This window comes from Melanaphis sacchari, unplaced genomic scaffold, assembly GCF_002803265.2.
Source record: "Melanaphis sacchari strain LSU unplaced genomic scaffold, SCAv2.0 Contig53_pilon_pilon, whole genome shotgun sequence".
Lineage (NCBI taxonomy): Eukaryota > Metazoa > Arthropoda > Insecta > Hemiptera > Aphididae > Melanaphis > Melanaphis sacchari.
The window spans coordinates 890,078-906,560 of NW_020271371.1; the positions used below are offsets into that span (position 1 = coordinate 890,078).

A 16,483-nucleotide genomic window follows, 5' to 3' on the forward strand; every position below is an offset into this window, starting at 1 on the left:
TATTATTTCTTTTAATACTCGACGACGGTGTAGATTATTTATTTTTAATCAATTTTTTTATTTTGCACCGGGGCTTAAGTGCAGCAATGTCCACAACGGTAAAAAATCTCTTTCATACACGAATCGCGGTGAATGACGATATTTAATCTTTTTTACGCTATTTTTTTTATATATTTTTATTTTTTATAAGTATGCGGTATACGGTATATGTTGTTTTTGATAAGTCCTTTAAGTTGAAATTATTAATTTGAACATAAATATACAATATGAGTTCATTAAAATAGCAATACATTTTATGGTATTATTTTATGAAATTTATTTTAATTTAAAACTCACCTACGATAAGACCTACCTACTATAGAACTGTAATAGTTATTATTACAATCATAAAATTTAAAACGATTTTTTTTTAAATTACAATTTTAATTTAAATAATAATAAAAATAATAATGATAGTTATCATTTTTAATTAATGAATATATCACAGCATGTATAATTATATGATAATAATAAGGAGTACCAAACTGCCAAACTAAACCTAAGGTTTCTCATCAATCATTATTATTTATTTTTCACGTTATCGTAGCTATTAATTTTACTATATTTCTTGCTTATTTAATTTAAATTATTATGACAGAAAATACACACTTCTTACACATCTTGTATCGAGTTATATTGACGTATTGGTCATAATAAAAAATGCAATGCTTAAGTATAAAACATTCTTTTTTTGTTTTAATTACAAGTATGTAATACTTAAATGTTAACGCTGAATATTTTTTCTAAAATTATTAGTTATTAATACCTAATTATTACGCCAGATATGTAGGTTCACACATATGATAATATCAAATATATTTGTAACTTTAAAACAATGATATTCTTTTGATTCTTTTTCATTGTCATTATTATCATTATTCGTAACAACATAATATTATGTATATGGTAGTGTAGTTATCAAATAAAAAAAAAATGACTTTATCTATATGATAAGCTAGACAGTAGAAACGTACCAAATTCCAGTCATAATAATAGTATACCACTTTTATAATGTCTATGAAATTGAAAATTCCACTCGAACAAAAATGCATGTGAATTATGTGAAATACGGGACTCGTATACCTACATAGCTATTTACAAATGGAATGGATATAGGTATTATTATATTATTGTGTGAGGAAGCCAGTAATTTTGTTAGAGATCCATGGATAAAATATCTGTTATTGTTTTCATTCTCGTACTACATAGTCGTACTACTTGTACTTACCAGTTACTACTCACATGCATTTATGTCGGAACCAATTGATAAATAAGAAAGCCACTATGTTGAAATAGATAATAATATTATAATTTAACATAATATAGACATTTTCATAAAAATATAGTTAGTACATATTAATATTTATATTCGTATTGTACATATGTATGTATTATGTACACATAAAGTAATTTATAAATAATAAATAATAATCATATATATATATAATAAATTCGTACATGCAACGTTGGCCAAACAATACAAATAACTAAGAAAATGTAACTTATAATAAAATATAAATCTATAATCGTAATTAAATAAAACGAATTGTCGAAAATATATAATATGGTAAAACATTTCAATAGACGAAGTTTTAATAAAATCTAATAAACTAAGTATAATCTACTGCGGCAGAAAATAAATATTTTCTCATAGAATTGGGCTACAATATAGGCGTGTGTTGAGTATTGATTTTCATATTGCGCAAATTATCGTTCAATTTATACACTGGAATGAAAAAACGAATGTACGCGGCGAATTATATAGCAGGTATTAATATCAAAATTGGCGATTTTTTTAAATTTATTTTTTTTTCGCGGTCCTCTCCTACATTCGGTACGTATACCTACAATGATCACACGGTTCCTTAAGGATTTTGACGGATGGTAAGGGTCAGCTATAATATTCACAACGGATTCGTCGAAAACGTAACTGTGCGCGGTAGACGTGCGCGGACACGTTTTACTTGTACGCCCACCGAGCGGCCGGCAGCTCGTAAAGCGCCTCGAACGGCGACACGTAACGCAAGTACTGCGGGTGACGGTCCTCGCCGCCGTACTGCTGCTGGTGGTGCTCGAGCTGTTGGTGCTGCTGCTGGTGCCTGTAGCTCTGCTGCAGAGCGTCGGACAGCACGTACCGGTGACCGCCCGCGCTCAGCACCGTCTCGGCGGGCTTGGCGCCCATGTACGCCGATATCTCGGCCAACGTCAGACGGTCGTCCGAACCGTCCGCGTTCGCGTCCGCGTCCTCGGTGGTCGACTTGACGGACGGCGACTGCGTGGACGTCGCGGCCGGCCTGATCGTGTCCGCCGACCGCGCTGTTGCGTGGCCGTGGTGCGCCGACTTCTCGCGTCGGCGCACCGGCGTTCTGCCGTCCACTTGGCGCTGTACACCTGCTGCATCTGAAGCATGTTCGGTTGCTGCTGCCTGCTGCTGCAGTTGCTGCCGGAAACCTTCGTCATGCAGTTCTGGACGCGGTTGGCAAAGTTAAGCAAGATCATGGCCTCGTGCACCAGCTGTCTGAGTTTTCCTGCGGTCGGCTGCCGCGTTTCCGTCTGAGCGGCGGTCGGCGCGGTCGGCGCTACCGGCCGGGACGCGCCGGCATGCACGATCGCCGTCGGACGCGTCTCGTCGGCGTAACCGACGGCGGCGACGGGCCGTTTGCGCGACCGACCGCCCGCGACGGCGGCCTGCAGCGGCGGCCGTAAGCGTAACTGCCCGGTTCTGGTCGAACTCGTGCAGGTCGCCGTAGTCAGCGACGACACGGGCAGCGCGCGAGCTCAAACGCGTCGTCGTAGTCGCGCCGGCCGCCGCGTCCACGTAGTTGACGTGCTGCGGCGCATCACCGGTGCCGATGCGGGTAACCGTCTGTACCGCGGACCGGTGGCCGGAGACATGGACGGTGGCCCGGACGCGGACGGCGGCCCGGAAGGCCGGCGCCGTGGTCTCGGCCCCCGTCTCCCGCCACCGGGTTTTGTCCTGAACTTGTTGGGCCTCTTCTTCGACAGGCCAGGGTTCTTGTTGAACGCCCTGCGCTGCGGGTACGGCTGGTACTCGAACGCCGCCGACGGTTGGTAAAACTGTCTGCCTGACCGGTGGCCGTCGACGACGGCCGCCACTGCCGCCGTGGTCGACTCGACGGCGTTCGTTTCGGCGTGCAGGTCGCCGTCACCACCGACGCCCGCGGTCGGCTCCAGTCGGTTTTCTTCGTCACTGCTTGCCGACGACTGCAGGTCCCTGTCGAACGTGTCAATAATATTGTTGTCAAACGCATTGCTACACTTATATAGGTTCAACAGTTCAAGTTATACTATTATGTACTTGATTCGATCGAATAGTCGGTCTACGTATTATACCTATTTCCGCGCAGGTCGTGTTAACAATCCGAATATTGTTATTAACCTTTATTTAAAATATATTTACAATCTATACGAGACGAGGTATAATGAGTAAGTGTGTTGACATGCGTAATTTGACATAAAGTAACATTAATAGGAAGGCTCCCAGCAGTGTCACCTGACCAGAAATAATCGGAATATTACAATAAGAAATAACTCATGTTTTTAGATCTATAGTCTTGCGTTCAAATATTTACAATTATTAGTACATGTAACACGCATGTGAAGGACATGTTTAAAAATTTGCCGTATCGTAGTCCGATTTTTCGATTAAATCATATACGTACACATTATATACATATTCTGAATAGTTACTTATTTTTTTTTTGCGGGGGAAGGAATTTAATACACCTAAATCATTGCACAGAAGACTTTAATATTTATAACTCAACTTAAAACTTCTGTAATTTTTACAATGCCCAATTGAAATTAAAAAATTAAACTATAATTTTGTGATACATAATATTACAAGTACGACTGTTACAGGACAGACTGAGTGTACAAGACATTCTTTCTTTAGATAAATCATAATTCTGTATTAAAATAAATTATTATATAATGTCAACTTTCAACTGTGTTTAAACACATTAAACTTTTTTATTGTATCATAAATATCGTCATTTCTCAAAAATCGTCTGTGGTTGTATATATTTTTTATTTCAATTAATTGTCAATTTTATTATTGAATCAAATCCCAAACTCCTGGTTAGCAGTGATTTAACTATGAAAATTAGATAATAATTTACACATTTAAATAGATAGGTCAATTGTATACTTATTTTATCGAGTAATATTCATATATTTCATGGAATAAATAATAATATTAATTCATTCGTAGTAAATTGTTCATAAATTGTTGGAAACAGTTACTTGTGCTATTATAATATGGTTAATATTGATTTATGTATTAAAGAAGCAAACACGTTTTAAAAAAAAAAATCATTAGAGAAGAGAAAAAATGAAAATTTCGAAATTTAACGTTTATCATGAAGACGTGGTGGGAATAATTGGAATATATGATACATAAGTATTTACTACCTATAATAATAAGGAGGACGTGCATCTTCTTTTTTGTATGTTTCTATTATCCTCGCAGTGATAGCCTCGGGTACACATTGATCGCAAGTTATCCCGATACGCGCATATCCGTTAAACAACTGGTTTTTATACGGTCCCGGGTAGGCTATCCGTATCGGTATTATTTGTGTGATCTTTCTATTTTTTAGGATTTGTATTCATTATTATTATATTCGCCTTAAAGATCAATAAAATAATTACTAATAATTCTAATAATATCTATGAGATGAATTCTAAATAGTTGATATACCCACAACATGCTGTACCTAAATCTGTGATGAAGAATATAATAATTATAATATCGAGTATCGAAACCTGCAGTGTGTTAGAGGAATGAGTAGCTAAGGTTATAATATATATAATATACATAGTTTTTTATAGTAGGAATCTAGTATATAACTTACTATCACAGGCGTAATCTAGTTTAGGGAGGTAAGTAAACCTCCCTAACTTTAATTTTTATATGGGATTATGGAGGCAAAGAATCATATAAAAGTCTAATTTGTTGTATACGTCTCATCTATTTTGCGTAATTGTATTTTTCACGAAATAGACAAAGATTATATCCATTTTGCTAAATGGAAACGCTTTTTTCAACTTCACGTAATTCTGTTATCTGGAAAACATTTCATGAAATGGATACCTAAACTACATATAACAGAATTAGTTCTGTCATAATATGGACTAACACTTAACGTAATAATATTTATGATTATATTTTTCATTATTTTGAACATGTTACAGAGTTATTAATATTGATTATGAATATCAAAATAAATTAATAATTATGAAAATGAATAACTATGAATACATACTGTGAATTATGAAAACTACTAACTATAAATATAATGAAATACGAAAATTATTATGAATTTTGAACTATTTATAGTTATTATATGTTTAAACATAGATTAGAATTATTACGATATCGAGAGTTGAATTTTAAATTAGCTTTAAAACAAGAACACTCTTTTGTTTAGTATTTATATTTACAATAGCAATTAAAAAAAACCTTATCCTGCCGTAAATAAAGAAATAGTTTGTTTTAACGTTTTCTCAACTACATTTCATGTTTTACTTGCTTTAATTTGATTACATTCAAAGAAGTCGGTTGTAAACTTCTTGCGCCATACCAACCTTTAATTAAATAATTCCATGTCCAGTTCCCAATTGGTTCATATTAATTTTTAATCAACCACTACTACAATGATGTTCGCTAGATCCGACCCTCTATCCACCTTAGGAACTGAAATGATCATACAGTCTTCAACTTAAAATATAGGTAGTTTTAAGCGTTAAACGTTTCTATTTAGTTGAAATAATCGTATAATATTACTATGATCAAACAACTGTGACACTATAAATAATTAAAAACTTTAAGATAGGTAACAAAATAGTTTCTGTGCTGGAAATACCAACGCGAGTTGGCCAGTTATTAGATAAGTACAGGTAAACGTTAGATAGGTAGGTGATAATTTTAAATTATTTGAGTTAGTCATTATAAGATCACTATAGCAGATATTAATATTTACTATTTAGTCTATTTAATCTAAAATACCGGAATATTATAAAAATAGTTACTCTAATTTAAGTATTTTATACAAGATAATTCATTTCACACAGAATAATACAATATTGATATACCTACATATAAATATTAATATTGTTACGTTAGTATTTGTCCAGATGACAGAACTAGTTCCGTTATGTATAGTTTAGGTATCCATTTCGTGAAATATTGTCTAGATATCAGAATTACGCGAAATGGAAAAAAAGTGTTTCTATTTTGCGAAGTGGATATAAACTTTGTTCATTTCGTGAAACGTACAATTTTATTATGCGATATGGATGCGACATATATTATATTTATTATTATGACACTTAAAAATAACATTACATTTGAGTTTCAATATTTTTTTCTGTACAATTTTTATGTAATACTAATTGGTTATATTAATTGGTCATTAAAACATTTTTATATTGTATAGATATGCGTAGGTACAGCTAATTTAAAAAACTTTAATAACTGCTCTTGTATAGTGTTTACAGGAATACATTTACTACTGATAAATTAATTGAGTGGTAAAAGAATGTCACACTATTATTCTTCCGTACTGTAATAGACACAGTAACCAAAAAAAATATTTATACATTTAACCTTCTCTGCTTTAATAGCAAATCCAAGTCACGCCAATACTAACTATAATAATACATCGGTTATCAAGTGGACTTGGGGTATAGGTTTTTGATTTAATTTAATTTTTTATCAAAATTTATTCGATTACTATTTTAGAATCAATAACATATAGTTATGTGTATTTTATTATATTTTAATTAACTTACGTGCAACGAGCAACAGCCAAAAATGCAAGAAAAATAAGCATCTGAAATTCATAAATAGTAATACATATTAGTTTTATATTGTTAAATATTCATTTATATTTATAATAAAATATATTACTTATTTTATTTAGTTGAGTTGTGCTACATAGGTAAGTTATATAAATTTATGAAATCAAAAAAATATAATTAGAATATTGTAGAAGATGAAGTTATGAACTTTTTGGTTATAGCAATTATTATGGCAATCGTACATCATGTATATATTTGTATATATATCAATATTATATTATATTATTAGTATATATTATATAAATATATGATAAGATTTTTAAGAATTTTAAAAGTACAAAACAACGGTGACAATGCAAATTTTAAAGTAAAGTAAATATGTAGATAATCATAGTGTATAGGGATTTCTATACAACTAAATCAAATAAACACATAATTTGCATTAAAAAAAAAAAAAAAAAAAACTAAATTGTAAATTAATGATATCAATTCGTAATTTTTACCACGTTTAAAAATCAATTTTGGAAATCTCCATTCTCTATAATCGGTAAAAATTATGATCAAATTTTATTGTAAAAGTTATTTCTAGAATTATCAAATAAATAAGTAAATTCGAACAAATCATAAATCGTCCAAAGATGTCTGGATTTTATTTATAAATAAATCTTGGTAGGCAAATTGAACAAAATTTATAAATATATAATTTTTTTCATTGAAAATTGTATACTTTTCAATAGTATACCTAAATATTATAAATATAAAAAGTATTAAAAAATATGTAAAATTTAACGATAAAAAAATAAAATGTTCATTTTTAACTTAGACTATTATTCAATTTATTTAAGAATTTATGACAACAAACACAAGCTTAAAAAAAATAATGTATTATTTTGTTTAAAAATCATTTTAAATAAAATCGATTTCCAATATTTTAATATTAATTAGATAAAAATATAATTTAGGAATTAAAATTGAAATAGTTGTACATAAAGTAAAATATGTGTAAAGGGTGATTCATTTAAACTTATACTCACTTCACTCATTATTTCTAAAACTTAATTTTTTTTTTTAAATATTATTTATGCATACCTAATATTTGATTTATTTTATATCGCTACAAAAAATATATTTTACAATTTTTATCGTCATAATTTTTTTAAAGTGTTTACAGTTGTGTACGACAACATACATTTTTAATTTCATACTCAAAATGGAATATTGTTCTCAGTATTTAAGTTCATAAAATTCTATTTCAAACCAATATTTATAATTTATAACTTATATTATATACATTTAAAGTTTAGTGGGCCAATATTTTGTGAGTTAGGTACACAATACACGTCATGCATTTATACATTTTTTTAATAAACTATTTATAATATGTAATAATGCAATTGTATAATATTAATGTAAATGTAAGTTTATAAATTTTTGAATCAAAAAAGCTTAAACCTTCAAATTTTAGTATAGATAAGATTTACATTTACGATTTTATAATCTATGAATCATGTAAAAAACTGCTTCATTTTTCGGAAGAAACATATTATGTTCTTAAATTTACATTAATTAAAATTTTATCTATTTATAATTAATTTTTGTAATAAAATATAATTATTTTAACGATATGTCATAAAAAAATTTCGTAGAAAACAATAATAATGGGAATAAAACAAGAAAAGAATTTTTTGTATATCCATCTCGTAAATTAAAAAAAAAAAAACATTTAAGTATGTATTTAAAAATTTATTTGTTGATTTATTGTATAAATAATATGAATATAAAGATCTTTAGTTATAAAAACTAGTAAAATCAAATTTTAAACGATGTATTTAAAAACAGTTATTTAAATAAAGGTTCACTCAAAAATAAAGTAAATAAATAGGTAACTAAATGAAATAATAGAAAAAATAATTATACCTAGATATATATTATTATTATTTAATATGTATAGGTTTACTCACCATTTTGTTATCCGTTTTTATGGCAGAAATTAATAAAATAAATCCACAGCTGTTGATCGATTCGATTAACTCTAGGACAGTAATTATTATTTTAGTATAACATATACTGTATAATATAAGTAGTCCTAGGCAAACCGTGTTCGGTGCATCTTCAAAATGTTGCAACTTCTTTTTAATACTTAAACTCTATATCGTATTATATTATTGCTTTTGAAGCCGTGTAAACAATATAAAACTATGATCAAATATCGACACTAAACTACCCGAAATCTAACGAGATTCGCATTATGGAAATGTGCAGTCTGATCGTGTTTGTGCATTGGCATTGAATCTAAGACGCACGATGACCTCTAATTACAATCTTTTATAAGCTTCTAGGAGACCGGTTGCGAGGGAGTCACTGGAGGGAGTGCGAATATATTGCGGTGTGCCTATATTCTATAGGCACGTAAGTATGATATTATAGGTATACATATATTTATATAAATATATATAAACTAACTATATACCTACATAACTGTCTGGTTAGTGAGTACGACACTAGCGCGCAGGCTTTCCACAAATCGCATGGATCGCGTATACCTACATCTAAGAATTCAATAGCCGCATCTGATGCCACAAATTTCTCCCATTTCACATCCGCGGAATGCGCATAAATAGGCATAATGTATTGGTATATCGTAATACTATTATATGTGATAAATGCCTACACTTGTACCTGGTTAGCTGTACGAAGAATTAGATCATCTGAATACTATAGGTTATACTACTTATTATTGTATTAGTACACCGTTTGATCCGTTTGTGATTATACAATTTTAATTTTCGATACGAGGGTATATAGACGTTCGTCAAAATACGAACACTACTATGCCAAAATTCAATATAATCGTAAACCTACACTTTTGAAACAAAATTTAATGTTGAAGACTTTTTTATTATTATTATTTTTATTTAGTGATAAATATCTCTAATAACTAATTGTTTTGTGATATTACGGATTGTCTTGTCATATAAAGATCATTTGCTAAACCCTTGGACGATTGAACGACACATACATAGACACATAGTGAGTAGGCCTTAAATCAAATTTGTTTTTGGAAAAAGTGTACTTCAGAAAACAATTTTATGTGAGTTATTATTTGATTAGAAATATAATAAAAGTGAGAAATGTAAATTATGAAAAAAAAAATTGTAGATTTCTTTCTTCTGTCGTGTTTATTCTTCTATAAATTACATATTATTTTGATGTAATTTATTATTAAAGTATTTAGATATAGATAATTGTTGAGTTGTTTAGCTTATATAAACTAGATAATATTTAAAAAAAATTATTGTTTGACATTAGAAATTTAAATTTGATACTGTTTTGAAAACCAAAGGGAAAAGGTAAAGTTAAATAAATTCTTCTTGATAGGAAGAAAAACAAATAGGTAAATATAAAAAACTCTCCTTTTTATAATATATTCACTTATCAAGTAGTTATCACCGGAAGTGAACGCGTATAATTTAAGTCATGAATTTATTAAAAAGAAATACGTGTATTCTTCATTTTTGTTTATAACATTTTGTACCACAGCTGTGTACAAGTTAAATAAGACCAATTTATAAGATGTTTAAACTCAAATAATCATCACGCATCAACATTTATCTTTATCTATTAATAAATTCTGCTCTTGAAATATGACTATAACATTTGAATAATCTATATATACTAGCTAATTTTCTTGTATATTTAATATAGCTTAAAAAAATTAAATATTTAAAAAATCCATGAGTGCATGAATTGAAGAACCATAATAATAATAATAATAATAATAATAATAACATAGGTTGTGAAGTGAAATGCACTAAGGTTAATCGAAAATATTTGTCTATCTCGTTGTAAGAATCTATATATTTTTAATTCAAATCGTGTTTTAGAAATTAAATTCATTAATAAGCACCAGTCAATTCAATTTATCTCTGTTTTGTTTAACTTTAATTAAATTATTCAAAATTATGTTAAATATTGACTAACGTAATAATGTGAGTATATATTTCCTAAAACATTTAAATTGAAATAATTTGCGAAGGCGTGGAAATAATTTTGATTCCGGAACAACATTTATCATTCATTCCTAGCCGCTCAACCATTACCTACTGACAATATAATTTTACGTTATAAACATAGGTACTTACTACCTACTTACAAAAAAAAAAAAAAAAATAGATAGATAAAATAAATAACTAAAATAGATAACTCATTTGATGGCTTGCTCGTCGTATTACTTATTCTGAAATATATATCAGTTTCTATTTTTAAAGATAACATTACAGATATCGTGTCTTATGATACTCTTATGTGGTACAATATTATATCTAAAAAGTTAAATATTTATACCTATCTATATTTTATAGAAAGCTGATTGTATTGTTAATACAAAAATAAATATTAGAATATTATAAATTGATGGTGTATACACATTATACAAACAAATAATTATCATTAATCTTAATCCTCTAAATAAAATATTCAGCACTGACATTAAAATTATGAGTACCACACCTATGTGTCTATACATATATACATATACATATATATATATATTTTTTTTTAAATGTATGAAATACTAAGAATATACTAAAGAAAAAATTGTGTATTTATATGAATCATGTTTACGAAAAGATGAAATGATATGATTTTTACGGTATCATTTAACTTCGATCGGTCGGCTTCAAAACATGAGTTATATAGTAAGAGGAAGGATTTATGAATTTCTCACTTTTTACGTTTTACCGGTGCAGCACGAAACAAAAATAAAATGAAAAACTAATCTAACACCCGGGCGGATACCATCAGTGTCACGATAACTTATTATCATTTTAACCACGTAAAATATAATATATTTTCTACTTAACAATGCCGACTATAGACAAGATAACATGGATTATAATATTCGCATTGACAAAACAAAAGTAGTAACTCTTTGTTTTTGTTTTCATTTCGTGTAAAATTTCAAAACATTATGTCTATTGGTCATGAAAGTTGATGTACGACAGCTGATAAAAATGTAAAATTGGATTAAATCAAACGTAAGAATATGATCTGAATTTAAAAACAATGATTTCTACGAAATAATACTTGAATAAAAATAGGTTTAAATGTGCTTTCGTTATGTGCTACGTACTTTAGTATGAATATGTCATATTATATGCATGCTGTTTTTCAAACTGATTTGAATATGGTAATCGATTAATTTATTTTTAAGCAACATTTAAACCATTTAATTCGTAAAAATAAAATATGACTAAATGAATTTGTTTAAAAAAGTCTATAATAACATATTTTACTGTAACATTTCAAGCTCAAAGAATATTAAATTTATGATTTCGTAAGATAAAAATATTATTTTTATGATATATTTTGAACTAAGAACATTTAAATTTTTAGTTTGGTATCAGCTTAAATTCTCCAGTTCACGCAATTATTTCAAGTTTGCATATCAGCGATCCGCTTGGACATGTCTCCTACTCTTCCGTTTGTTATAAAGTTATTTTTTCCAAGATAAATCTAAAAAAAACCACATATTATGTTCTCATATTGCCCATTTAAATATATGGCGAGGATATCTATATTTTATCTCTGTTTCTACGACTTAGCAAAAAAACATTATGACCATATAGAAGTTCAATGAAAACACCTACATTAATTAGACGAATTAATAAATTTCTAAAGAGTGATTTTTTCTTCTTAATCCGTTTTAAGTGTATAATAATAATATTATCAAGATTATTAGTGTACCTACAGTAAAAAAATTTAATTTAAATATTATTAAAACAAGTATTACTTTTAATATCATGATTACATTTTTATCGTGTTTTTGTTTCATTTTTATTAATCTCTGACAAGATATTAAAGACGAGTATATAATCAATACCTGGAGCACTCTGTAGTCATAAAGATGTCTATCTAAATATATTAAACAGGACTGTAGGTAATTATTTTGAAATTTGGTCTTCCGTCTGTCAGTGAAAATCACATTCTGCATGACAATATTCAGCTTAGGCGTATATGCAATTGCGCTTTTACGGCTTTTAGATAATGTTTCGATATTATAAAAGATTATATTATATAATTCATTATGGTGTTATAAGTTATAATACCTAAAGATAACATTTATTTTTTTGACTTAATATGTTTTTCAATGTCTTATTATAGGTTAGTAAATTAATTTATAATTAATGATGTTATACAATAAATTATATACTATCGAAAAAATATTTAATTCTTACTGGACTTATTGTGGATTAAGTATTACCTTTGTAAGTATAAAATAATTTATTACCAAAATATAAATTAAAATAACTCAACATTAATATTTTCTGATTTAAAAAAATGCCAATTCTATTTTCATCAAACTTAAGATTCTGTGTTTATTTTTACAACTTTCATTTTTTATTTTCTATACAATGATTTTAAAATATTGGAATTTAAAACTTTCTATATATTATAATATATTTTATATTCATAATATTGCATAAATTAGTAGGTATTACTTACATGAAAACGACTTACAATTATTATACTATATTATATTAAAATTTAAAACAGTTTAAATTTAGACACGTTACACAGCGAAACATTTTAAATCAATAAATTTCATATTTGTAGAAAAATATCTCCTTCAAGTGAAGCATCAATAACAAAATAGACTATATCGGAATCGGCAGAAGCAAATAACCTGCAGGAGGCGCTCAGAAGAAGGGTTCTAAATAATGATATTAGTTGAAAAAAAGAGAAATATTGGTTTCTAATTAAATGATTTTTTTATTTTTATTGTAATTTAATAATTTTTTTTCAAAAATGTATATTCTTATATTTTCAGTAAATATCTTAAAAGTTGTATGCAGTATATATTGTTTATAGATTAAAATTTGGATACTAGATTCTAGTAACTAGAACATACCATAGAGATATATTTTTTAGTTTTTTTTCAAGAAAATCGCAAACCATATTTGGTGATTAAATACCTATTTAATGTAGCTTTCTCGTCGTCAATAAAATATTGATTGTTTCGGACACCTTGGGCTTTACTGAAAATATTATTTTCAAATTTCAATAGGCAATAGAGTAGCTACATAAACGCTATACACAATTAGTTAGGTGATCGGAGACAGTGCATTTCTATGGAGTTCTTATATAACAGTATACCTAAAATGATAATATAGCCAATAAAGATGTTTATTTATGTACAAGTTTATAAATAATAATATAGCGAACTGAAGGTCAACGGATTTGCGAGAAACACTGCTACTCGCATTTGAACATCGACAGTAAGACACGCACGATTATCATTTTGATTAATACTTAATACTACCCTTTAAGTGAACGTCGAAGAAAGTCTCAATCGCTGAACGAGCCGTAGATGTATATAATATTATATATTATTCATTCGATATAAATGAAACATAATAATCTAATAATAATTACATCGATTATCGGAGAAAACTTCAGTGACTACTAACATGGATAGAGAAACAACCCGGACAAAAACAACTTTTAATGTTATACGTAAAAAATATATACACACTTAATAGTTATTATTATAATCATATACGCCCATAATTATATGGGATGCAACCTGTGCTAATTGTGTGTGCAGACCGATTTTAAACCATTAAAATAATTTTTTAATGCTAGCATTAATCTTTCAGATTCTAAGTGAATCGAACAATATATTGGTTTTACAATTAAGAGAGGTATTTTTTGTACCTAATTAGTTTAGTTTCTCGATAATATTTCAAAAACAGAAAATGAAACGATATTAATAAAATATATTTTATGATTATTGTTTATTGTTATATAAAATTATTTATGTAACTTTTGTTTTCAATAATAAAATTTCAAACATTGTATTACATAAATGTACATATATGCATTTATGTAATAAATACATTACAGCTAGTAAATCAGTTCATAATTATAATTTCAGGAATTAGGATTGACTTTATAACGAATATAATAGATATTGAACGAAGCCATAAAAAAAATACTCAAAAAAAATGTCTTAATTTAATTCAAAAATTTAAATTGTGTAATTAAAATTTTTATTGTTTAAGTTTCTTTTTATATGTTAACAATGTAAAATACAATTTTAATATTATAATATAAAACGGAATATTTTTTACGAGTGGAGCATTGGTGCGTTTAGAAACCCCGTAAAATTTTAATTTATTTATCTAAAACTTAAATATTAATAAGTTTCAATTAATTAATTACTCGTTTAAAATTCAATATTTATACACTAAAATATTCCAAAAAATTATCTGTTTCAGATAAAAATTAAGAACAAATGTTATCGTTTAATAATTGAAAAGCTTAAAAACGTAAGACATATAAGTATTTTTTAAATATGAATTTTATTATAATATAAATTTATTTTAAATTAGGTAGATACATTAATAGTTTTTGAAATAATTAGTATTTTAAATGTTATAAAAATCAACTTACATAATAAAAGTGTTTACAGTTATATGCGCGCGAAATACAAATTATAAGTACCTTTAATATACGTATACATAAATAATAACCAGGGCTAGGATAGTATAGGATTTTGCATTTTTTTTAGGATTTACAGGATATAGCTTTTCAAGCATAAAATGTGATTTAGTCATCTACGAGTTCAAATATATAGTTTTTATTTTGCATATTTTTGCATTTTTTGTACTTTTTTAAATTTAGGATCATTTTTATTAAATACTGGGTTATATTTTTTAAATTTAAAATTTTTTAAAATTTTAAATGGTCGTTATTGATCGTTATAAATTATTGTACAAACATATAAAGATACAACATTAAAATAAAATCATAAACATATTTTCTAAAAATATTTAATACTTCAAAATACTAATCGTTTATATGTATAATATAAAATATACTCGTTAGATTAATAGAGCAATAATCGATAATAATGTTCGATTACGTATTATCTTCATCAATTTATTATTAAATTGAACGTGCCAAAACCTATTAATTATACGTATGATATTGGTTTTTATTTATTTAGTTAGTGTTTTGACTTTCAAGAGTGAGTTACTTTTTATAAAATAATTAATTACGAAAATATATAATATGTCTAAACAAAAGTGTTCTCAATCAAATCATTTGCGACAAATTCGTTTTCGAATTTGGCGCTGACATTTTTTCTACCGATGGTTTAGTATTATATTATAACTGGTGTGATATTAAAGTTGCAGCAGATAAAAAGTTCACAATTCAGCAGCATATAACACATGATAAACATTTACGTGCTGTTCAAAAACGAAAAAAATCAAACAACTATAATATTAATTATTATTTATTAATTTATTAATATAATTATATTTTTTTCGATCATTTTATGAGGTCATTTTTTCTTATTGAGTCATTTTTTTTGATCATTTTTTAGTTTTTATTAGGTTGTTTTTTTAGGTTTTTTAGGTCATTAAAATCCTAGCCATAATAATAACTAAAATAACAACAAAAACAATAATTGAAAATTCCCGAAAACTTACACGAAACATTGAGCCTTGACCTGGACAACACAAAAAAAAAAAAATTTAAACTCTGGACATTATTTAAATATCGTGTAATTTAATAGTATTGATTCAATATCATACTATTCGTGATATAAGTA

General features: G+C 27.8%; 1 pseudogene; it reads right to left on the reverse strand.

The window, feature by feature from the left end:
- Positions 1 to 1,573: 1,573 nt before the first annotated feature.
- On the reverse strand, positions 1,574 to 8,906 carry LOC112599606 (annotated as a pseudogene).
- Between the last annotated feature and the right edge of the window lie 7,577 nt (positions 8,907 to 16,483).